General features: G+C 42.8%; 1 long non-coding RNA gene across 2 annotated transcripts; it reads left to right on the top strand.

Annotated features, from left to right (window-relative positions):
- The first annotated feature begins 1,405 nt into the window (after positions 1–1,405).
- Positions 1,406–23,794, top strand: LOC129145551 (uncharacterized). Of its 2 annotated transcripts, none has more exons than XR_008551294.1 (3): positions 1,406–1,431; positions 21,349–21,521; positions 22,780–23,794. It is a non-coding gene; the product is annotated as an uncharacterized LOC129145551 (long non-coding RNA). The 2 variants fall into 2 exon arrangements; XR_008551293.1 differs by lacking the exon at positions 1,406–1,431 and adding an exon at positions 14,511–14,606.
- Positions 23,795–25,548: the final 1,754 nt, after the last annotated feature.

The following is a 25,548-nucleotide window of genomic DNA, read 5'->3' as shown; positions in this document are numbered from 1 at the left end:
CCAACTGGGACAATTGAGACACACTGTGAACCTCAACTGCACATCTTTGGGATGTGAAAGGAAAAACCTGGAGTCCCTGGAGAAAACTCACAGACCTGGGAGAATGAGAAAATTCCACACATAGATTTTTTTTTTCTCAATGTTTTAACAAGATGATGTTGAACAAGATGACTTTGAGAACATCTTGTAATCTAGAAACCTCAAGCAACATTTTTTTTAAGATTTATTTTTATTTATGCATACAAGAACTGGGGTGTAGGCCAGAAATGTGGGGAGTGAGAGGATCCACCAGAGACAGAGTGGGGAGCAGAACAGGTGGATCCATTGAAATACACTGCTGAGGGGACCAGTAGGTGAGACAGGAGAGGTCTGCTGTGCCATGTGGCTCAGCTCCCTGGCTGGGGATCTAACTTAGGTGGCAGTGGCTGGCGATAGCTTGATAGCACTGAGACTTTAACCCCTGTGCCACCAAGGAGGCCCATCAAACAACATATTTGACTGACTTTGTTACTTACTCTAATTTCCAGGACCCTGTCATACATTCATTCATTGGACAGATTTTTGAATTGCTACAGGTGTCTAACCTGGTTCTAACCACTGTGGGTTCAGTGATAAAATGGTGGTCTTCATTCTCTTGAGATGACATTCTAGCAGGTTCAGTTTGGCTCATCTTGGACAGACCAGTCTCTTTGAGCAGAATTTCAATTCCTTACTTCAACTTCCTGCTATTTGAGGGTAGGACATATCATCTTCTGCTGCATTACCCAAGTTGGGCAACTGCAGAGTACATGGAAAGGCAGGTGGATGATGAAGAAAATAAATTAAAGGGATGACCTACGGGTTTTGTATATTAGTCCGGTTGAAGTAATTTATGTGAATGCTTGGGACATTCCTATAATTTAAGTACCACATAATGGAGCATTTTAAAAGGACAGTTTTAAATTTCATTTTATTTTTCCTCATGCAAACACCAGGGTGTCTTGAGCTCAAATACCGTAATTTCCTGCAAACAAGCCCCTGCCACTGTTGTGTTTAACACCACCATAATTTACTTGTTAGAATCTGGAATAATGAGTGTGTCTAAGTGGAAACAACAGCCTGGAAGAACTGACCTTGAAAGATGTGTTTTAGGGATTGGGCCGGGAGGTTGAGAGAAGTTCCAAAAGGCATTTGGAGGTGAAGTGAAGGGCGCAATGAGAGGGAGGGAAGGGGGTCAGGTCAGCATCTGAGCATTCCCAGAGCCTTGGAAATCACAACATCCTGTTGTGGATGTCAAGTGACAAGGCCACTGAGCTTGCAATAGCAGATATGGGGACAGAACCCATGTCTCCTGATAGAACCTAAGCATTCCAGTGCTTGTTCTACTCAGTTTAACTGTCACACTTTGTGTTTCATATCCAATTCAGTCAACCAGTTTCCAGGAAACCTACAGTGAGTTAATTAAAGTAGTATATACTTTCTGGCATAGGATAATGGTTAGAAAGCTAAAAATCCAGTTAGTGAAAACTGACAGATTTATCAATCTTAATTTTTGCCTCTAGGTCAGTGGTTTCAGATGGGGCTGTCTTACCTCCTAGCAGACATCTGATAATGTCTGGAGACATTACTGATTGTAACACTCTGTAGTGGGGGTGTTCATGGCATCTGGTGAATAGAGGCTGGGTATGTTGTGAACATAAATTTCCTACAGGGCACAGGCAAGTCCCCCAATCCCAAAGAATGACCTGTTCCCAAATGCCAGCAGAGCTAAAGTTGAGAAAGTTTACCAAAGAGGTACAGAAGCCAAACTGGTTTGGTTTGGAAGTTCAGGTTGGAAGCTAGTGGGCTGTCCTTACCATGTTGGAGATGCCAGGTGAGCTGAAGAATTTGTCAGCAAAGGTAATGTTTCAAGAGAAAGCATCTTTGGTTTCTAAATCCAACACCTTCCCCTTCTCATGTAGAGTCTGAGGTTGTTTGGGGCATTTGGGTTCCTATTTCTTGTCCTCACTCCTCTCTACCCCCAGCATTGAGACACAGCCTGCCTACTCCTGCCAAAGCACACAGGCTTTCTCCAGATTATCCAATGGAGGTTAGCCCAGCTTGGGTACATTGCCCTTTGCCTCCTGCCAGGCACCAGCTGAGTCCCTTGAGGGCATCGCTTCACTTTTCTGGGTCTCAGTCTCTTTTCCTGTAAAATGGAGATAATAATAACCACCTCCAGGGGCTGTTTGAGGCTCTTGAGCGCTCACTATGGAGCCTGTTCCAGTTTTCTGAATCTTCTTCAGCTTCAGAAATAGGGATTGTGACCCCCTATTTACAAACGGGGAAACTGAGGCGGGGGACAAGCAACTGGACCATGATGAAGGGGCTAGCCTGGAAAGGCGGGGGTTTTTCTCTAGAGCGCCACCAAAAGGCGTTCTGCACCAATGGGGAATTTCTTTCCCCTGGACGCCCCCTAACCCCAATTTCCAGCTACCGAGGTTCTCCGGCCGGCCGAGGCACTTGCACACGCTCGAGCGCGGTTGAGGTGGGCAGGCGGGGGTGGGGGATGGCCTGTGGGAAGACCGCCGCGTGCCTGAGTCGCTGCCCAGACGCTTTGCGTTGTCAGGGCAACCAGGGCGGGGTGAGGCGAGAACGCGCTGAGTAGGCTTGTTGGTGGGTTAATGGTCTTTTGCCTCACCTAAGTGAAACTTTGAGTTGTTCTCTGTTCTTTCGTTCACTGTCTAGTTGGACAAAAACTGATTTCCTATCCCCAGAAACGTATGTAAATTAAATGACAGCCGCTGCCAGGTGGATCCAGCTAGGATTGGGTACTGGTGGGGACTGTTTTAAATCCTGTTTATATGCACTTGTCATTTTTTTTTTTTTCTTTCCTGCTTTGCCTTTGAGCACTCTATAATTTATCAGCGGCATCTATAATTTATCTGACGTTTCTGGTCAGATCTTGCTTGGGCCAAATCACAAATCTGAGTTTTGCAGAAATGACTCAGTGGTGACTAATTCCATCAGGAAAGCATTGTCTACAAAGGAGTTCACAGCATAATTTCTTTAAACAGTGCACTGAAAACTTTATGCACAATTTAATTAGATACTAGTTCCCCCTTCCCTTCTTGCATTTAGCTCTAAACTTCTGGATATGAACTGCAGGTTGTGTTTGAGACAGGATTGGGGCTGAAACCTAGCCTGGGCTGTATTCTCCAAACTGGAAGACAGTGCCTACGCCTTCTAATTCTCCTATCAAAGTGGGTGCCCTTTTCTATTTGCATGAAGTTTCCATATGTGCCAGTTACTTCCTGTGCATAATAATTTTACAGTAATCAGTTGTATGATTTTGGACTTTATGAAATGTTTCTAACAAGCTTTTATAGTGTGTCTGTCATTCCATCTAATTGATGCTGCAGACTTTGTGTGGACCCAACACTTTGATTAAAATCAAACATGATGCAAAGAAATTCATATAGGGTTGGGCACTTTTGCTCTTCCTGTGGATTCCTTCCATCTTGTTGCTCTTCCATCTCCTAAGGCTTGGTCTTAGATACACATTAGGAATTCACTTGCCTCTTGATCTCGTGTAAAAGCAATAGGTTATCCCAACAAAATGGGTTTATTTGGAAACAAATAACAGAGGAGAGGGCAGATCAGAAAGTGTGTTTGTGGTGAGTCCCATGTGCTGTGTGCACTTCCTTGAATCAGGCTAACAACCATCTATATAAACTCTGAGGTGCTTGCCTTCCGTTCCCTCAAGGGGGGAACTCCTCCCCCATCATCTTGCACTGGGGATGCAAGGCAGCTTGGGGCCTGTAGTTTGCTGATTTAGGTATGTGTGAACACTGTCTTTCTAGCCGCTTGACACTTATAGCCTCTTTTAGAAACTGTCTAGATTGTGAAATATAAGGCAAGATAACAAAAAGTAACATAAGCCACAGACTGGAGGAGACTAAAGAGATTTGATGATGAAATGTAATAAGGGTTCCTGCGCCAGAAAAAGGATGTTAGTGGGAACAGTGGTAGTATAATACTGAACGAATATTAACTTCTTAGTTTTGACAAATGTGGCATGGTTTAAAAAGTTGCTAACATTAGGGGAAGCTGGGTGGAGGGTTTATGGGTACTGTTTTTGCAACACTTCTAAAATTTAAAGTCATATCAAAATAAAAATTTCAGAAACAGTGATACACAAGTTTTAATTAGTTCAATTATTGCTTTTTTTTTTTGTGGCAAAGAAAGCAGTCATCTTCCAGATTCTGTTTTCTTTTAAGTCCACAGCAGGAGTGTGGTTGAGGTTTACTTGGTGGCGCAGCCCCAACTGCATACAGGTGTTGCCAAGAGACACATTTTCTTTGATGCAAAATGAGCAGTGATAAGGTATGGCAGTTTGGGAGGAAGATCTCAAAACTCCAGGTGTTCTCTTTCCCTTTCTTGGACCTAGAGCATGCATAGTCCTCCAACCCAGAATTAACCCTATATTGGTGACAGCTCCCTAGGTGACTGTTGGGGTACAATGTCCTCCCAATAGATATGTTGACCCCTTAACTCTTGGTTTCCATGAATGTGATTGTGATATAATTATATATATGTCTATATATATGTGTGTGTGTGTGTATGTGTGTGTGTGTATATCCTTAGTTCCTGGCACAGAGCTCCACAAAACCTTTGTAAATTCCTAAGTGATAGGGGTGATAGGAACATCTTTTGTTGTATTTGATCTTGGTTCCTACTGGTTCTTGATAAAAGAGCTCCTAAGACACTTGGAATCTCCAGGGTGTTTTTGGTATGCTAATGAGATGACTGCTCACTGGGGATCCAGAAATAGCTTCAGGATGGGTTGCCTGAAAGAGGAAGAAATGATTAGAGGGTTGGGAATTTCAGCCACACACCTCGACCTCTGGGGAGGGGCGTGGGGTTGGCAGAGATTGAACTAATCACCAGGGGCCAATGGTTTTACCGGTCATGCCTACATGATGTGACCTCCGTCACAATCCTGAACTGGAGTTTAGAGAGCAACTGGGTCGTTGACTGTGTCCACTTCTCAGGGGGATGATGCATCCTGCTTCAGGGCACAGAAGCTCCTGCTCTTGGGACCCTGCCAGACTTCACCCTCTGTGCCAATTCATCTAGGCGTGCCTTTGTATCCTGCATAATAAACCAGTAATGAACCATTACTGGTTCTCTGCATTATAGGAGACATTCTAGTAAATTATTGAACCCAAGGAGGGGGTCATGGGAACCCCCAAATTATATATGGTCAGTCAGAAGTACAGGAGACTAGGGACCTGCAAATTGGCATCTGAAGGGGGAAGAGTGTGCGACTGAGCCCTTAACATGTGGGATCTGATGCTAACTCTGGGGACTCAGTGGTAGAATAGAATCACTAGATACCCAGTTGGTATTGATTACTGGTGTAAAAAAACCCTACATTTTTTAAAGATTTATTTATTTATGCATACAAGAGCTGGGGTTACAGGCCAGAGTTGAGGGAGGTGAGAGGATTCACCAGAGACAGAGTGGGGAGCAGAACAGGCAGACTGACTAAAATACTCTGCTGAGGGAAGCAGCGGGGCGAGACAGGAGAGGTCTGCTGCGCCATGTGGGTTGCTCCCTGGCTGGCCGGGGATCGAACTTGTGCTGCAGAAGCTGCAGACCGTTTCATAGGTTGTGTCTTAATCCCTTGTGCCACCACGGAGGCCCCCTCCCCTCCATTTGGTGTAAATAGTATTGCGAGAACATATCAGTATATTTATTTTTCATTTATTTATTTTTTATTTTCTTACATGGTGGGTCATCTTTCTATAGTTATTGTTCCCCTTCGGTGCAGCCCTCCCACCAATAATCCACCAATGTACCACCCCCACACCCAGCCCCAGTGTCTCCCTCCCCTGCTTGGATCACTCCCACTCCTCCTCCCTTGCTGCAAGACAGAGATGGGTGGCTGACCCAAAGCCTGGTTCTTTTCCTGGAAACTTGTCCCTTTCCTAGGTCCTGCCCTCCTGAACCATCGCAGACCAAGCTGCCCAGATCCCCAGGAGCAGGCTGGTATGTGGAGGCTGGTATGTGAAGGCAGGCTGGTATGTGGAGTGGTTCTCTGGAATCACTGATTTTTTTTGAAAGATCATTTATGCATAGAACTGGGGTGCAGGTCAGAGGTGCGGGGGTTGGGGGAAGTAACAGGATTCACCAGAGACAGAGTGAGGAGCAGAACAGGTGGGTCTACTGAAATACACTGCTGAGAGGATCAGCGGGAGAGACAGGAAAGGTCTGCTGCGCCGTGTGGGTAGCTCCCTGGCTGGCTATTGAACTCGGGCCTTAGTGGTGATAGTGCTGAGACTTAGCCTCCGGGCTACCAGGGAGGCCCAATTTTTCTCATTTATTAAATGGGTGTTGTCTTAGTTTGGGTCTCCTTAAGCCAAGGACTTGGATTCAGGTTGTTTATTTGGGAGGTGTCAAAGAAAAATTATACTACACAATGTAACAGTTATGGTAGGCCTTGGACACTAATAAATAGCACAGCAAGAACTTGGAAAGAACCTGGGTCTCCCCTGGATTGCTTACTTGAGGACAGTTACCTGAGAAAGATTCATACTTCTATATCCTTTAAATTGCTACATTTTTTTGTCTCAGTGATAGCAGTTTAATTTTTACTCTGTTAATGAAATTTACAACATTGAACACTGAAGTCTTTTCCACAATCTGCCCTTTCACTTTCCCCCTTCTTTCTTTTCTTGCTCATGCCATCTGTTTTAGAAAGTTCACTTTCTCCTGTCTTGAAACGTTCCTTCTTTTTTACTATTCTAGCTTTGTGACTGACTGCTTTTGAGTGCAGCTTTCGAGGGAGAATTGTAGACGTTGTAAAAGATGTATGTGACAAATTTGGCATCCTGTTACACCAACCAGATCACCAGTTATTTTTGGGAAGGTTTTGGAGAAAACAGCATGAATCAACCTTGATTATTTGTGAGTAAAATTAGAGTGGTTTCAAGCTGTCATTTTTCTCTACCCTACATACGTTATTCAAATAAGTTGGCAGAAGAATGTTGTTTGGGTTTGCATTAGGGAATTATGGGGGCATAAATATGGATCTAAATATTATGGGTTTAGGGGCCTCCTGGTGTAAGTGGTTAAGACATAGCACTATGAAGCTATCCACAGCCACTGTAGCACAAGTTCAGTCCCGGCCAGGGAGGTGATCCACATGGAGCAGCAGACCTCTCCTGACTTGCCTGCTGCTCCCCTCAGCAGTGTATTTCAATCAATCCACCTGTTCTGTTCCTTACTCTGTCTCTGGTGAACCCTCTCATCTCCTGCACCTTTGGCCTGTACCCCAGTTCTTGTATGTAGCAGTGAGTTAGAGCCCAAAGGGGGATCCAGCCACTGCCAGGGCAGACCCAGAGAGCAGGGAAGCTCCCGGCAGACATGCCATATTTAGACAGGGAATTCTGCATGAGTCCTGACTTCACCAGAGCTGTTGTGTGGAACTGAGAAAGGGCTGTCCCCACAGTCAGAGGTGAGCTGAAGGCCTCTGCAAGCCAGTTCCCGCTTGGCAGAAAGTCAGAGTCCAGAGGGGGATCCAGCCACCGCTGGGGCAGAGCCAGGGTCCAGGGAAATGCCCGGCAGATGCGCGATATTTAAGAAAGGGAATTATGCGTGTGTCTGGGCTTCACCAGAGCTGTTGTGTGGAAGTGAGAAAGGGCTGTCCCCACAGTCAGAGGTGAGCTGAAGGACCCTACAAGCCAGGCCCCACCTGGCAGAGTCAGAGCCCAGAGGGGAATCTAGCGATTTGGAGCCCAGCGGGCAGTCTGTGGGCAGTCTGTGGGACTTCAATACCCATCTCTGGAATTAAACAAATACAGAAGGAGGAGATTTTCAGGGACAGCGACCATTAACATATCCATAATACCACTGATCTATGGGACTTCTGGCATAACAGTATTGGACTTGATTGGACCACCGGTTCTGACATCCCAGAAAGAGCACACCAAAGAGATGCCGGCCAGTACTAGCAACACAGTGTCCCAACACATAGGACAAATCAGAAAACAAGCAGCAGGGAGAAGAAAAATTACAAGCAACCAAGCACATCCCCAGGGAAAAGACACACCACAAAAAGGCAACCAAACACCAGACTGCAACAACAGTGACTTAGGGGAACTTCTGAGTCCTCCCAATAGAGAATTTAAAATCGCTATGATTAAAAAACTGGAATAAGTCGAAAAAGATATGGGAAAAATAATCAACGATCAGAAGAATGAAACTGAGTCCCTAAAGAGGGAAGTGAAAGAAATGCAGGAGACCAAAGGATTAATGGAGAAGCTAAAGAACTCTGGGAAAAGCAATGAAAGCAGAATAGATGAAATGAAAGAACGAATAAGTACTCTCGAAAACACACAAATAAAAAGAACCAAAACAGAAAAGGAAAGAGAAGTACGAAGGAAAAAGAATGAAGAAAGACTTCCATAACTATCTGTCTCCATGAGGAAAGGAAATGAGTTTTTTTTTAATACAGTTTTTTAAAAAAAGATTTATTTTTTGATTTATTTATGTATGTATGTATACAAGAGCTGGGGCACAGGCCAGAGGTGTGGGGAGTGAGAAGATTCACCAGAGACAGAGTGGGGAGCAGAACAAGCAGATTGACCAAAGTACATTGCTGAGGGGAGCACTGGGTAAGTCAGGAGAGGTCTGCTGTGCCATGTGGGTTGCTCCCTGGCATGCCAGAGATCAAACTTGTGCTGCAGTGGTTACGGATAGCTTCATAGGTTGTGTCTTAACACTTGCACCACCAGGGAGGCCTAGAAATGTGAGTTATAGGAATCCCAGAAGGAGCGGAGAGAGACATAGGAACAGAGAAAATATTCAAGGAAATAATTGAAGAGAACTTCCCAAACATGAAGAAGGAGCTGAAAATAGACATACAAGAAGCGAGAAGAACACCAAACTTCCATGATGAAAGGAAAAATACAGCAAAACACATAATGGAAAGCTCCCAAGAATCCAAGACAAGGAAAAAATAATGAAGCTGACAAGAGGGAAGAAACAGATAACATACAAAGGAAAACCAATCAGGAAACACTACGGGCAAGGAGAGAGTGGAGAAACATAGTCAATAAACTCCAAGACAACTAAGAATACTCTATCCTGCAAAGCTTTCCTTCTTCTGAGAAGAAAGAATAAGGACCTTCCCAGATAAACAGAAACTCTGGAATTTCATTAATGCAACCCTCCCCCTCCAAAAAATACTACAAGGAGTCCTAAAGCCAGAACCAATAGAGGGATGAATAAGAACGAAACAAGACAAAAGAAGATTTTTAAAAAAAAAATAAATAAATAAATCCAGAGATTAGACAAACAAAATGGCAAATACAGATGCTAACACATCAATATTAACTCTAAATGTGAATGGCTTAAACTCCTCAATAAAAAGACATAGAGTCACAGTCTGGATTAAGAAACAAAATCCAACCTTTTGCTGTCTCCAGGAAACACATTTAACTACAAAAGATAAAAATAGACTGAAAGTAAAAGGATGGAAAACAATCCTACAAGCGAATGGACCAAAAAAGAAGGCAAGAACAACTATACTTATATCAGATAAAATAGATTTCAAACTCAAAAAGGTAAAAAGAGACTACAGATGGTCACTACATTATGATCAAGGGGACAGTACATCAAGAAGACATAACACTCATTAACATATACCACCAAATGAAGGAGCACCAAAATATATCAGACAGCTATTATCATTTCTGAAAACAGACATCAGAGAAAATACATATGTAGTAGGAGACTTCAACACACCACTGTCAACAATGGATAGATCAACGAGACAAAAAATAGCACTAAATCTCTAAATAAGAATCTAGACCTCCTGGGTTTAACAGACGTCTGTATAACCCTAAACCCCCAAAAAATCTGAGCACACATTTTTCTCAAGCGCACACAGCTCATTCTCCAGGATTGATCACAGACTGGGACACAAGACAAACATCAACAGATACACCAAGACTGAAATCATACCAACCATCTTCTCTGACCATGAAGGCATCAAACTAGAAACAAATCATAAAAAAAAGGCAAGGAATCCTCCTTCATGGAGATTGAAACCCACACTACTGGAAGACCACTGGACTAATGAGGAGATCAAAGAAGAAATTAAAAAATACTTTGAGTTGAGTGACAAGGTGGACACTAATTTCCTGAATGTATGGAGCCAAGCAAAATCAGTAATAAGAGGAAAATATATAGCAATAGAGGCTCACATCAAGAAACAAGAAAGAACTCAGAGAAACAACCGAATCTCACATCTCAAAGAACTAGAAAAAGAACAACAAAAAACCCCCTAAAACCAGTAGAAGAAAGGAAATAATAAAAATCAAAGCAGAAATAAATGAAATAGATATGAAAAAAAACAATCCAAATGATCAATGAAACCAAAAGTTGGTTCTTCGAAAAAATAAATAAATAAAATAAATAAAAATAAATAAAACCCTAGACAAACCCCTAGCCAGGCTCACAAAAGAAAAGCAGTAGAAAGCACAAATGAAATAGGATCACAAATGAAAAAAGAGACAACAGACACAACAGAAATCAAAAGGATAATCCGATACTTCTATGAACAGTTATATGCAAACAAGTTCAACAATCTAGAAGAGATGGACAAATTCCTACAACTTTACAATCACCCAAAGCTAGATAAAGAAGAAATAGAACACCTAAACAGACCAATTACAAGCAGTGAAATTGAAATGGTAATCAAAACCCTCCCCCAAAACAAAAGCCCAGGACCAGATGCATTTACAAATGAATTCTACCAAACATTCAGAAATGAACTAGTACCTATCCTTCACAAACTCTTTCAAAAAATTGAGAAGGAATGGATAATACCAAACTTGTTCTATGAAGCCAACATTACACTAATACCAAAACTGAACAAGGACAACACAAAAAAAGAAAACTACAGACCAATCTCTCTAATGAACACTGATGCAAAAATCCTCAATAAAATTTTAGCTAACAGAATCCAACAGTGTATCCATAAGATAATTCACTATAACCAAGTAGAATTTATTCCTGGGTCACAAGGATGGTTCAACATCTGAAAATCAATCAATGTAATCCAACACATCAACAAAAAGAAATATAAAAACCATGTGATAATATCAATAGATGCCGAGAAAGCTTTAGACAAAGTACAACACCCATTTATGATAAAGGCCCTTGAAACTCTCTGGATACAAGGAACATACCTCAACATCATAAAGGCCATATATGACAAGCCCATAGCCAATATCATTCTCAATGGTGAAAAGCTGAAAGCATTTCCATTAAGATCTGGAACAAGACAAGGATGTCCACTATCACCACTGCTTTTCAATATAATACTAGAGGTCCTAGCCGAAGCAATAAGACAAGAGAAAGACATACAAGGAATCCAAATAAGCAAGGAAGAAGTTAAACTATCATTATTCACAGATGATATAATAATATACATAGAGAACCCCAAAAGCTCCACAGAAATACTAATCAAACTAATCAATCAGTTTAGTAAAGTAGCAGGATACAAAATCAACACACAAAAATCAGTAGCCTTCCTATACACAAACAATCAATCTGAAGAAGAAGAAATCAAGAAAACCATCCCTTTTCTTATTGAAACAACAAAAAAAATCAAATACTTGGGAATAAACCTAACAAAAGCGGTAAAGGACCTATACAAAGAAAACTATAAAACACTGTTAATAGAGATAGAAGAAGACGCAAAGAAATGGAAAGACATCCCCTGCTCATGGATTGGAAGAATTAACATTATCAAAATGGCCATCCTGGGCCTCCCCGGTGGCGCAGCGGTTGAGCGCTGGGTTGCGAAGCTGCCCGCGGCCTCTGCGGCGCCGGTTCGATCCCCGGCTGCTCCCCGGCCACCGGAGGAGGGTCCCACATGGCGTGCAGACTTCTCCTGCCGCCCGCTGCTCCCCTCAGCAGTGTACTTCGGTCCTTCTGCCTGCTCTGCTCCCCGCTCTGGCTCTGGTGAATTCTCTCACCCTCCCGCGCTTCTGACTGTACCCAGTGCATGTATAAACAAAACAAACAAACCAGCAAACAAATAAATAAAGCATGCCTCTATAAAAAAAAAAAAAAAAAAAAAAAAATGGCCATCCTACCAAAAGCAATTTACAGATTCAATGCTATTCTAATAAAAATTTCAGTGACATTCTTCAAAAAATAGAACAAATATTGATGAAATTGATATGGAGCCACCAAAAACCCTGAATAGCCAATGCTCTCTTGAAAAAAAAAGAAGGGAATGGAGGTATCACACTCCCAGACTTCAACCTATACTACAAAGCCATAATAATCAAAACTGCATGGTATTGGAACAAGAACAGACATACCAATGGAACAGACAGACCAATGGAACCGAATAGAAAATCCAGAAATAAACCCACAGATTTACAGTTAACTAATCTTTGACAAAGGAGCAAAAACTATGCAATGGAGCAAAGAAATTTGTTCAATAAATGGTGCTGGAAAAAGATGCAAAAGAATCAAGTTCGACTATTACCTCACACCATACACAAAAACCTACTCAAAGTGGATTAAAGAATTAGACATAAGACCTGAAACCATAAAATATATAGAAGGAAATGTAGGTGAAACACTACATGACATACACCTCAAAAACATCTTTAAAGACACATCACCCATAGAAGGAAATTTTGTGGAACCTCAGTAGAGCTGCTGTGACACTCCACAATATTTCTCCCTTTCCTCTTGGGAAGGGCATTAGATGAATTTGTCCTATTTGGCTTACCTAGTAAAGTAAAGCTAGAAGGGAAACATTGTCACTTGGGAAAAGGGTAACACTTTGACATGTATAGAAATGTTCACATTGATTTTCTAAAACATGTATGCAAACTCTCAATACCTGATACATATGTAAATTGTCAATGGTGATTGTTGCCTTGCAATATTGTATAGTACAGAAATTGTTTCTGGAGAAAATAGGGAGAAAAGGCCTCAACAGATTCCTATTGATGGAACTGTTGAGAGTAAACATTTCCTACAAAGAACTGAATAGACCTGGAAATACACTTGATTTTTACTAAGTTTTCTTTGACATAATACTGATAATTTTTTTTTTTGCATTTTGTTCTGAATTTATAAAGTTTTCCTGTTTTGAGTGACCGGGATCTGCAGCAATGTTGTATTTTTTTCCAGCAAAGCTAATTTGTGTTCACATTTTTTTCCAAAGATTTATTTATTTATTTATGCAAGAACCAGGGTACAGGCCAGATATGTGGGAGGGTGAGAGGATTCACCAGAGACAGAGTGGGGAGCAGAACAGGCAGACTGATGAAATACACTGCTGAGGGGAGCAGCAGGCGCAACAGGAGAGGTCTGCCGTGCCAGGTGGGGCCCTCGCTGGCCGATTGGGATGGAACTGGTGCTGCAGAGGCTGTGGACAGCTTCACAGCGCGGCGCTCAACTGCCTGCACCACCAGGGGAGGCCCCAGTGTTCACATTTTCTCTCCCCTTGATACCAGCACAGCATGAAAATAGTGGTAGTATTTTTTTTTTTTTTTTACTACTAATCTCAGTCTATTTTTGCATAACTTCCATAGGGATTTTGTCTGCTTAAACTAAAACAATTGGACATGAGTTTCATTGTGTGGCTTTGTATGGAATCTTCCAGGAAGTTGAAACAGAGCTGAACCAAGAAGAGGAGAACCTGATGCTTTGTCCATAGGTTCCAGCACCCTCCAAGGGAGGTGAGGAAGCTGCCTCCATGGGCAGGACTGGACAATCTGGGAAAAGAAAAAGCTCTGGTACCCTCAAGAAGAGGAAGCCCAGGTGGAGTCTGATGAGACCAACTTTGTTCTTGAAGCCTACATGGACTGAATGTCAAGAGTTTGCTCTGATCCTTTATGGAGTATTCCAACAAAGCCAGCTAAAATTGCTGTTTAGTTATTCTGCCCTGTGATTTTATGCAAAAATAGGTAATATGGTTTAAAAGTAGATTTGGTTTGCAAACTTTTGCTACGCTGTTGAAACAATTTGGGATCAAGGTTGAGAGAAACTGTTTTTGCATAAATTGAATCAATTTTAGTATTTTCCCTGTGATTTGATATCTTTGCTGTTTTGTTTTGGCTAATGCCTCCAGATTTTTTTTTTTTTTTTTTTTTGGCTTGGACCGACAAACTATTTCCCAGGAATGGAGGACTTTTGCTTTCCACAATGGACAATACCTGGAGAGACTGGTTTGCTTTCCAATGGGAACTCTGAGAAAAATTTTCATCTGAGGCTGCACCCCAGCATCCATACATTTGATCTTCAACACCATGGAAATGGTGGTAAAAAGTGAAAGGGGGGAACTGTGAGGGGGAAAGGATGTCCTGAGCTAATTTCATACAGGCTTTGTGGATGCCACCCCCACTCCATCAAAACACTGGGAACTACAAATCCTAGGATCCCAAAATGGAAGTTGCGAGGACCTAAGGGCGGAGTTAAGCAGCCATTTTCTCTGTTTGTAAATAAAAACTAGCCATGTTAGTGGGGTCGGGCACACTTGGCTCGTGCTCTTGGCCAGGCAGTTTTGGTCTCGGTGGGTCATTTGGAATTCCAGGTCGGCAGAACAGGTAGGATACATTTAAGAACTTATCCCAGGGGCCTCCCCCGTGGCACAGCGGTTGAGTGCTGGGTTGCGAAGCTGCCTGCAGCCTCTGCAGCGCTGGTTCCATCCCCGGCTGCTCCCCGGCCATCGGAGGAGGGTCCCACATGGCGCGCAGACTTCCCTTGCTGCCCGCTGCTCCCCTCAGCAGAGTACTTCGGTCCTTCTGCCTGCTCTGCTCCCTGCTCTGGCTCTGGTGAATTCTCTCACCCTCCTGCGCTTCTGACTGTACCCAGTGCTTGTATGTATAAATAAATAAATTAAAAAAAAAGAATTTATCTCCCTCTTTTCTCCCTGAGTTGTACATTTACTCATTCCCCTTCCCTTGTAAATAAACCTTTTGTTAACCTTTAAAAATAAAATTTAATTATTTTTTTGTTCGTTTTTTTAATATTTTATTTTACATAAGTCTTACTTTATTTTTCATTTTTGCACAATGTATGCATTTTCATTTTGTTTATATTCCCCATACAATTCCCACCCCCCTTATTTTGGCCCTAATCCCTCCTCTCCTCCCCCCACCTCCGTAGTGTGTCTCTTGTTTATAGTTACTTGTTGATTTTTTTCTTTATTATAATTAGTCTTTTTCCTGGTCCCTTATTTAGCTTTTCTAAATCCCTGCTATGAGTGAGACCATCCGGTATTTTTCTTTTTCTTTCTGGTTTATTTCCCTGAGCATGATCCCTTCCAGCTCCATCCATGTTGCTGCAAATTGCATGAGTTTATCTTTTTTGATTGCTGAGTAATATTCCATTGTGTGATAGTGAAGGCAAAGATAAACAGCTGGGACTACATCAAATTAAAGAGCTTCTGTACTGCAAAAGAGATAGTAACCAAAACAAAGAGATACCCCACCAACTGGGAGAAAATTTTTGCACACAACACTAGTGATAAAGGACTTATCACAAAAAATCTACAAAGAGCTGATGAGACTCAACAACAACAAAGTAAATAATCCAGTGAAAAAATGGGCAGAAGAGCTAAAAAGAAACTTCTCCAAAGTGGAAATGCAAATGGCCAACAGACATGTGAAAAAATGTTCAACATCACTTGTAATCAGGGAAATGCAAATCAAAACTACCATGAGATACCATCTTACACCAGTGAGAATGGCACAAATTAAAAAACTAGCAACAACAAATGTTGGCGAGGTTGTGGAGAAAAAGGAACTCTCCTGCACTGCTGGTGGGAGTGCAAACTGGTCCAGCCACTATGGAAAGCTGTGTGGAGATTCCTCAACCTGCTAAAGATGGAGCTTCCATATGATCCAGCAATCCCACTCCTGGGTATTTACCCAAAGGACACAGATACATTAATTTAAAAGGGCACCTGCTCCCCGATGTTTATATCAACCCTATTTACAATGGGTAAGCTATGGAAACATTCCAAATTCCCAAAAATAGATGACTGGATCAAGAAAATGTGGTACATATACACAATGGAATATTACTCAGCAATCAAAAAAGATAAACTCATGCAATTTGCAGCCACATGGATGGAGCTGGAAGGGATCATGCTCAGCGAAATAACCCAGAAAGAAAAAGAAAAATACCGGATGGTCTCACTCATAGCAGGAATTTAGAAAACCTAAATAAGGTATCAAGAAAAAGACTAATTGTAATAAAGTAAAAATCAAAATCAACAAGCAACTATAAACCAGAGACACAATACAGGTGGGGGTTGGGGAGGAGGGAGTAGTATGAAAACAAGGTGGGGGTGGGAATTATACAGGGACTATAACCATAATGAAAATGCATACATTGTGCAAAAATGAAAAATGATGTAAAAATATATAAAATAAAAAATTTTAAAAAAGTAAATATTATGGGTTTAAATATTGAAAGTGGAAAACCCTTTAACTCTCAAAGGCAGTATAGTGTCATCACCAAGAGGGGAGATGCCGGTGGGGGTTGTCCAGTTGGAGGCTTCTCTTTACCACTTCCTGGCTGTGTGTCTTTGGGAGAGAGCCTTACCTTCTCTGTGCCTCATTTTCCTGGTCCACTAAATGGAGATGTCTTAGTTTGGGTCAAGGGATAGAGACAAAGGCTTGTTTTCAGATGTTTATTTGGGTTGTGTCAAAGAAAAATTGCACCAGTGTTAAACAGGCAAGGAAGACTATCCAAGACTACTGCAGTGGGGGAGAGAGATAGAACTCAACCCCTTAAATGGCAGGGACATATGGGGGTTTATAGGCAATCAGTAGGATGAGGTAATCAGTGGGTGGACAATTACTAAGACAAATAGGTTGGGTGCCAAGGCTGGGGGAATTCTTGCTAAACTGGATAATTTGACCAAGGATGAGATCTAGTCAAGAAGAATGCTCATAGGAGCCTGGCTGAATTTTGGTCAAGGAGGTGACCTCTTTATCAGAAGAGGGTACAGTCTGAGCAATGGAGGAGCAGAGTGAGCATTCGCGCCCGCACCCACTCCGCGCAGTGGACACACACTACCGAGGGCCGTCCCGCCGAGGGGCCCGTGCTGGCCTGTGCAGGGGCTGGGGTCCGGCTCCCACGCCACTGCTGCTCCTGGCCTCGGGGTGGGGGCCCCGGCCTGGGCCTCGCCTGTCTCGGCCCTCTCGTCAGTGTTGCACAGTTTTTCTCCCCGCACCCCTATTCTGCAGAGGGCTGGGTTTTAAATTATAAATTTTAGGGCCTCCCCGGTGGCGCAGCGGTTGAGCGCTGGGTTGCGAAGCTGCCCGCGGCCTCTGCAGCGCCGGTTCGATCCCCGGCTGCTCCCTGGCCACCAGAGGAGGGTCCCACATGGCGCGCAGACCTCTCCTGCCGCCCGCTGCTCCCCTCAGCAGTGCACTTCAGTCCTTCTGCCTGCTCTGCTCCCCGCTCTGGCTCTGGTGAATTCTCTCACCCTCCCGCGCTTCTGACTGTACCCAGTGCTTGTATAAACAAAACAAACAAACAAATAAATAAAACATGCCTCTATTAAAAAAAAATTATAAATTTTATCTGCCTCTGGGTGAAAGAGTTTTTAATAAACACCTTATTACCTCTTCAAAAAAAAAAAAAAAAAAGCTCCCGGCTAGGGCTGGAAGAGTATGACCAGGAAGGCAGAAAAGTCAATATCAGGAGTGTTCTTGGGGTTAAGGCTGTGGGCTTCAGGGTGAAGATTTCTCCCAATAACACCTCTTTGAAAGTTGGTGGCAGGAACATTTATCCAGTGGATCATGTGCTCTGGGTTGAGGGTCAAAACCTAGAAGCTTTTTTTTTTTTTAAAAAAAGATTTATTTATTTATATAAGAACTGGGCTATAGGCCAGAGGTGTAGGAGGTGAGAGGATTCACCAGAGACAGAGTGGGGAGCAGAGAAGGCAGATCTACTAATACACTGCTGAGGGGAGTAGCAGGTGAGACAGGGGAGGTCTGTTGTGCCATGCGGGTTGGCTCCCTGCTCGGGGATCGAACTCAAGTCACAGTGGTTGGCAATAGCTGGATAGTGCTGAGACATAACCCCTGCGCCACCAGGAAGGCCTTTTTTAACCTTCTGACTTTGAAGTACTTGTAGACTTATGGAAGAGTTGCAAGGATGGCACGGGGAGTTTTTCTGTACCCAAATGACCCAGTTTTCCCAAATGTTAGCATCTTACATAACCAGAGAACATTTATCAGAACTAAAAAATCAACAGTATAATACCATGAACTGACTACAGACCTTTATAAGAATATATCAGTGTTTCTACTAGTGTCCTTTATCTGCTCCAGGAACCTACTCAGAACACCACAATTCATTTAGTTGTCATGTGTCTTTCTGTCTCCTCCAGTCTGTGACAGTTCAGTCTTTCCATGTCTTTCATGACTGTAATGTTTTTGAAGTATATTGACATTTGTAGAATATTCCTCCTGGTGTTTTGTCACTGTTAGATTGAGGTTATATATACATATACATATACATATACATATACATATACATATACATATACATATACATATACATATACATATACATATATATATACACACACAGACACACACACACACATATAATGTGCAGTAACTTATAGAAATATAACCATAATTACATACCTGGAAAAGCAGTTTTAAAAAATTGTGGTAAAAAAACACAACATAACTTCCACCATTTTAGCCATTATTAAGTGTCAAGTCCAGGGGCAGGAAGCACATTCACATGGTTGTGCAGACACCGCCACCCACTCTCCAGAACTCTTCTCATCTTCCCAACTGTAACTCTGTCCCCACCAAACACTAACTCCTCATTTCTCTCTTCCTCCAGCCTCTAAGGAACATTGTTTACTTTTTGGTCTCTAAAATTTGGCTATTCTAGGTGTGAAGTTATGCATCTCCGGCAGGAATTCACAGAGGTGGTGTCTTTTGTCTTTTTTTTTTTTTTTAAGATTTATTTATTTGTACAAGAACTGGGGTACAGGCCAGATGCATGGGAGAGTGAGAGGATTCACCAGAGACAGAGCAGGCAGACTGACAAAATACACTGCTGAGGGGAGCAGTGGGCGAGGCAGGAGAGGTCTGCAGGGCCATGTGGGACCCTCGCCTGCCTGCCAGGATCGAACCAGTGCTGCAGAGGCTGCGGAGAGCTTCACAATGCTGCGCTCAACCGCCTCCATGGGGTCTTTGTCTTAAGTTCGTTTAGGCTGCCATAACAGAGTATAATAGACTGGGTGACTTAGAAACAATAGACATTCCTCAAGTTTTGGAGACTGGTAAATCCAAAATCAAAGTACAGGCAGATTTGGCACCTGGTAAGTGTTTCCTGGTTCACAGATGGTGTCTTCTCAGCGTCTCTTCACATGGTGGTGGGAACTCTTTGGGATCTCTTTTACAAGGGCATCTTATAAAGATCTCTTTTATAAGGAGGCCCTTTTATGATGAGGTCTCCACCCTTATGACCTAGTCACCTCCCGAAGACCTTTTCTTCAAATACTATCACGTTGGGAGTTGGTTTTCAACGTACGATGTGGAGCACAGAATTCATCTCTAGCAGTCCTTTAGAATGTATTCTATTAGGGAAGACATGATGTGACCCAGTTGCACCCTGGGGTCTTTAACATCCTACTTTTGGGCTGCCCTATGGGGTTGGAGAAGGCTGCAGAAATTGGAGTGATATGGAGTACAGGCTTAAGATAGGACACTGTCAGCCAGAGCTTGCAGGAAAGCAAGGAGACCAGAGGGTCTGCTGCAGGGATGATGACAAAGCAGGCCAAGATGAAATAGAATAACACAAAATTTGGTACACAGCAAATGCTGGTGTTAGAGCCATAAGCTTTCAACACAGGGTTTGTCAGTCTTAGCCTACACGAACTAGTGGCAGCACCTTTATTTCTTGGCATTTCCCAAGACTAAGGAAGCCAAGCAATCCCAGTAGTATGGAGAGCAATTTTATGTCCCTCAAGGAGTATTTCAGAAATAATAGAACAATCAAAAGTAAAATGATTGAAGTTCTGGGCATTGGGTGCCTTCACAATGCAGTCTGTTCTCCAGCCAGCAGCCAGAGGGAGCCTTTGTTTTGCTTTTTGAGCAGTTTCAAATTTGTAGAGCATGGTTTTTTGTTGTTGTTTGCTTTTAAAATCTGAAGTGAAATTCAGAAAATAAAATCTATGAGCTTAAAATGAATGATCCATGTTTTTTTATTAATTAGCAGTGTTGCATTCATGCAATATTGTGGTTTATAAGGAAAATCTAGATTTGGTCTGTCAGATGACCAAATGCATATATTGCTCACACATAATTAGTCTTCCTCCACAGTTCTTGCCTTCCAGCTTTCAAAAATCTTTGAAGTGGTGTAAGTGATAAAGGTGTCTCTAGTTATGTTAATGAAAGAAATTTTTGAAAACATCTGAAGAGGAGGTTCCTAAGAAACCAGTATGAATAGAGGGTGGAACTTTAACTTCCCCTTCTTCCCAAACTGGAGAGGGGTTGAAAGTTGAATTTGGTTAGCAATGGCCAATGAGTTAATTACTCATGCCTATGTAATGCAGCCTCCATAAAAGTCCAAGAGTGGGGGGCTTCTGAGAACTTTTTGGTTCACCAACATGTGGAATTTGGGTTGAATGGTGCACCTGGGGAGGGCATAGAAGCCTTGTGTCCTTTCCTTGTACACTGCCTTATGCTTCTCTTCCACTGGGCTGTTATTTCTATCATTTAGTATCCTTCATAATCTAGACAGTGATCTAGAGAGTAAATGACTTTCTTGACTTCTGTGATCCTGTCTAGCAAATGAATGAAACTCAAGGAGATTGTCCTGGGAACCTCTGATTTAAAACCACTAGGTCAGAAGCACAGGTAATAATCTGGGTGTGTAATGGGCACCAAAAGTCTGAGGAGTTGTGGAGACTTCCTCTCTGTGGTTAATTGGTAAGGAGCACAGGCAATAATCTGGGGCTTGGAGCTAGCATCTGAAGTAAAGGGTGGTTTTGGGAGACTGAGCCCTTAACCTATGGAATCTGACACAATCTTTGAGTTGATAGTGTCAGAATTGAGTTGAATTCTCATACACCCTGCTGGTGTGCTTTCTGAGAGTTCTTCGTTGGTATGGGGAAACTTCCACAGCCCTGTTGGAATTGAGCCTAAGAATTTAGTAACATAAATATGTGCTGAATATAATAGTCAGAATCCCTGTAGTTTGTGTGTGGGGCTTACTGGGAAGGTGTTTCATGCATGGTGTTGGGGCTGCATCCTTTGTCATTCCCTTGTATTACTCATCTTTGCTTTTCTTCTTTTCATTTAGGTGCAAGCTGAATAAACAATTAATTAAATCATTCATTGATTTGTTCATGGACAATAATTTGTTTTGTGTCAGGCATTGGAGCAGATGGTAAAGACACAGGGATGGAAAATCTTGTCCTTGCCTTCAAGGTAGTTACACTTGATAGAAGAAACAGATGAAGCAATTAAAATGGGGTATGTATCAGAAGTTGGCAAACTATGGCCTGAAGGCCAGATCCAGCTCCCACCTGTGTTTGTAAATAAAGTTTTATTGGAACAAAGCCATGCCCATTTGTTTATGTATGGTTTGTTGTTACTTCCATGCTACACTGGGCCAAGCTGAGTCATTGTGAAAAGACCATCTGGTCTGAAAAATGAAAATATTTATTACCTTGCCTTTTAAGTAAAAAGGTTTGTTAACCTTTGGGATACATAATTATGGAAAATTTAAAGGTGGATAGAGGCCCTTGGGTAGGAGTAGAAATTGGTTGTGAACCCTTAGGTTCACAAAAGCATAAATCTACAGCATATAGCTCTATGAATTTTTTCACATGTGTACACCCATGTAACCACCAGCAGGATCAAGAGATAGGACATTTACAGTCCCTGGAGGCTCTTATTCTTCTTTGCTGAGAGTTCTCTCCTGGGGGGCTCGATCACCTCTGGACTTCTGGCTCTACCTGCATGCAGAGTATACTTCTGTAGATTCAGAAAGGCTCTGGCACAGAGAAATGAGTTGTTTTGGAGCATAGTTGAGGTGGAAAGCATTGTGGATGTGCAGACCTTCTGCTATTTCTGTGCTGAAATCAGAGGTGAGGTGGGGGATGGGACACAGGGAAAAGGATTATTACCCCAAACTTTCCCGTACAGGGTTAAATAGCATTCCCTCCAAAAGTCATTTTCACCTGGAAACTCAGAATATAATCCTGTTTGGAAATAAGTTCTTTGTAGATGTAGTTATCATCCTCGATTGGATGGGTTTTGTATTAATCATCATTCTCTAGAGAGAATCGGTATGATATCTTTTTCTTTTCTTTATCCATCCCTATCTATCACTGTCTCCATCTCTCTCACTTCATCTCCATTTCTGTCTCCATCTCCATCTCTATCTCTACATTTATCTGTATTTATCTAGGAAGAGATTTATTATAAGGTATTGGCTAACACAGTTATGGAAAGTAAGAAGTCCTATCATCTGCCATCACAAGCTGGAAGCCCAGGAAAGTTGGGGGTATAGTTTGAAGGCCCAAGAGCCGGTAGTGTAGATTGCAGTCCAATGTTGAAGACCTGAGTACCAGGAGTGCTGAGGGCAGGAGAAGATGAATGACCCTATTCAATCAGTCAGAGTGGGGATGGGGGGGCTGTAGGGGGAGAGAGAGAGAGAAAAGAGAGAGAGAGAGAGAGAGAGCGCACACCAATCCTTCCTTATTCCGTTTTTTTTTTTTCTATTTAGGCTCCCAACAGATTGAACGACACCCACATTGGAAAGGATGATTTGCTTTACCAATTCACCAATTTAAATGCTTATTTCTTCTGGAAAGACCTTCAAAGACATACACAGAAACAAGGTTTTACTAGCTATTTGGGCATCACATGGCCCAGCTAAGTTAGCACATAAGATTAACCAACATAACCTCTAAATTCAATGACTGGGGCCATGTGAAAGGCAAGAGATACATGGCAGAAGACAGCCAAGTGAAGTAGGAAGCAGAAATTGGAGTGATGCTGCTACAAACTAAGGACTGCCAAGGACCTCCACAACCACCAGCAGCAAGGGAGTCAAGGAAGGATTTGTCCCTAGAGTTTACAGAGGGATCTCTTGCCAATACCAATACTTCGATTTTGGATCTCTGACTTCTAGAACTGTGAGAACTCTTTAACTAAAAACTACACACTGCAGTCCAGGACTCTTTCCCAAGTTCCACATTCATCTCATGCTGACAAGATATCTTTACTGAGGTGTTCTACAAATTTTGACCTTCGTCATGCTCAAAACTGACCTTGATATTTCTTTCACCAAACCTGCTCACTGCATATTTCCTTCTCTATTTGCCAGCCTGACCTAGCAAAGATGGGAATGTCCTGATAGATGCTCTCCCCTCTCTCTTTTCATATCACAATGAAGTAATCACTCATGATGGTAGATTTTACCCCCTCTTTGAGTCTCACACTTGATTCATTAGAATATTAGTTCCAAGTTGTGAGGGTGATATGCTTGCAACATCTGTCACCCCATTGATATCTGGCTGGCAAGGTGGGTGTCCCCTTCCTCCCTCTATGCTCTGTGTATCTCCCACTAGAACTTTTGCACCTGGTTTTAAGAAGACCACCTTTCCTAAATACAGACAGACTTTTCTGTGGTCAAGTTTACGAGTAGCCGTGTTCCCCTGTGAGCAGTTCCAAACAAGCTCTCAAGGTCTATTTTTTAAAAAAGATTTGTTTATTTTATTTATTTATTTTTTTATATAGAGGCATGTTTTATGTTTTCTTTCTTTCTTTCTTTATTTGTTTGTTTTTGTTTATACATGCACTGGGTACAGTCAGAAGCGCGGGAGGGTGAGAGAATTCACCAGAGCCAGAGCGGGGAGCAGAGCAGGCAGAAGGACCGAAGTACACTGCTGAGGGGAGCAGCGGGCGGCAGGAGAGGTCTGCGCGCCATGTGGGACCCTCCTCTGGTGGCCGGGGAGCAGCTGGGGATTGAACCGGCGCCGCAGAGGCCGCGGGCAGCTTCGCAACCCAGCACTCAACCGCTGCGCCACCGGAGAGGCCCAAAGATTTGTTTATTTATGCATGCAAGAACTGGGGTACAGGTCAAAGGTGCAGGAGGTGAGAGGATTCATCAGACAGAGTGGGGAGCAGAACAGGCAGACAGACCAAAATCACTGCTGAGGGGAGCAGCAGGCAAGACAGAAGAGGTCTGCTGTGCCATGTGGGTTGCTCCCTGGCTGGCCGGGGATCGAACTCGCGCTGCGGAGGCAGCAGATTGCTTCATAGTGCTGTGCTTAACCCCTTGCGCCACCAGGGAGGCTCTCTCAATGTCTATTTGTCAGAGAAAAATAGAGTAGTTAGACTTCTGAGACTCTAGACACATTCAAATGAGGTACTCATGTGGCAGCCTGCCTTAAAAAAAAAAAAAAAGCAGACACACAGCTCCTTGAAGGCAGGATTTTTGCCTTTTTGCATTGCTATTGTATCCCCAATTCTGAGTGCAAACTGCAGGTGCTAAACTATTGCCTGGTGAATGAATGGATCTTTGCTGTTCATGACTTAGTTCAGGTCTTTGTAACTCACTTGGTTTTATTTAGTACTATTACAAAAGGGAAAAAGAGACTCCAGTAGAGAACTAAGTTCAAAGACAGTGGGGATTTATAGCCAATAAGCAGAGCAGGCTGAGGTGATCAGATATCATGGGTAGGCAGGATGACTTAGCGGGATTCTTTGCTATGATTGGCTTAGGCAGGCTGAGGACAGAATACTGAGAGGAGCCTATTTAGAGTTTGGTCAAATCTTTCATTTTCAATAGCCTTTTAACTGGATTTTTTAAAAAAGATTTAAAAAATTTATTTATACAAGCACTGGGTACAGTCAGAAATGCGGGAGGGTGAGAGAATTCACCAGAGCCAGAGTGGGGAGCAGAACAGGCAGAAGACCGAAGACACTGCTGAAGGGAGCAGCGGGCGCAGCAGGAGAGGTCTGCACGCCATGTGGGACGCTCGCCGGCGGCCAGGGATTGAACTGGCACTGCAGAGGCTGCGGGCAGCTTTGCAGCCCAGCGCTCAACCACTGCACCACCAGGGAGGCCCTTAACTGGATTTTTGGCTTCCTGTCTACCCTCCAATCCTCTGCATCTCTTGAATTGTAAATCTGATCTGTCATATCCCTATTAGCTTTGAATCCTGGAAGACTTTGGAATAAAACTTCAACTTAATGCCTTTCTTGATCATTTCTGGATCAGGTCTTCAATTTCACTTCCTGCTGCCACTTGTGCTCACCCTGTGGACTAGCCACACTGACCTCTGTGCTGTGTTCTGCCCATGGGCCTTTGCACAATCTTTTATCTGCCTTGATTTTCTGTTACCCACCTCTTTCAGACTCAGCTCAAGCATCATTTCTTTCCAGAATATTTTTATATCCTCTGAGTTAGATCCCCCTACCTCTGTGAATTAATAACACTTATCACAACAGTGTAATTATTAGCTTGTCCCTCCAGGGTCAGTATAGC

This window comes from Talpa occidentalis, unplaced genomic scaffold (genome assembly GCF_014898055.3).
Source record: "Talpa occidentalis isolate TD23 unplaced genomic scaffold, MPIMG_talOcc4v2.1 talOcc4.12, whole genome shotgun sequence".
In the NCBI taxonomy this organism is placed as follows: Eukaryota; Metazoa; Chordata; class Mammalia; order Eulipotyphla; family Talpidae; genus Talpa; species Talpa occidentalis.
The sequence above is the reverse complement of the archived record's forward strand: the minus strand, read 5'-3'. Positions and strand labels throughout refer to the sequence as shown.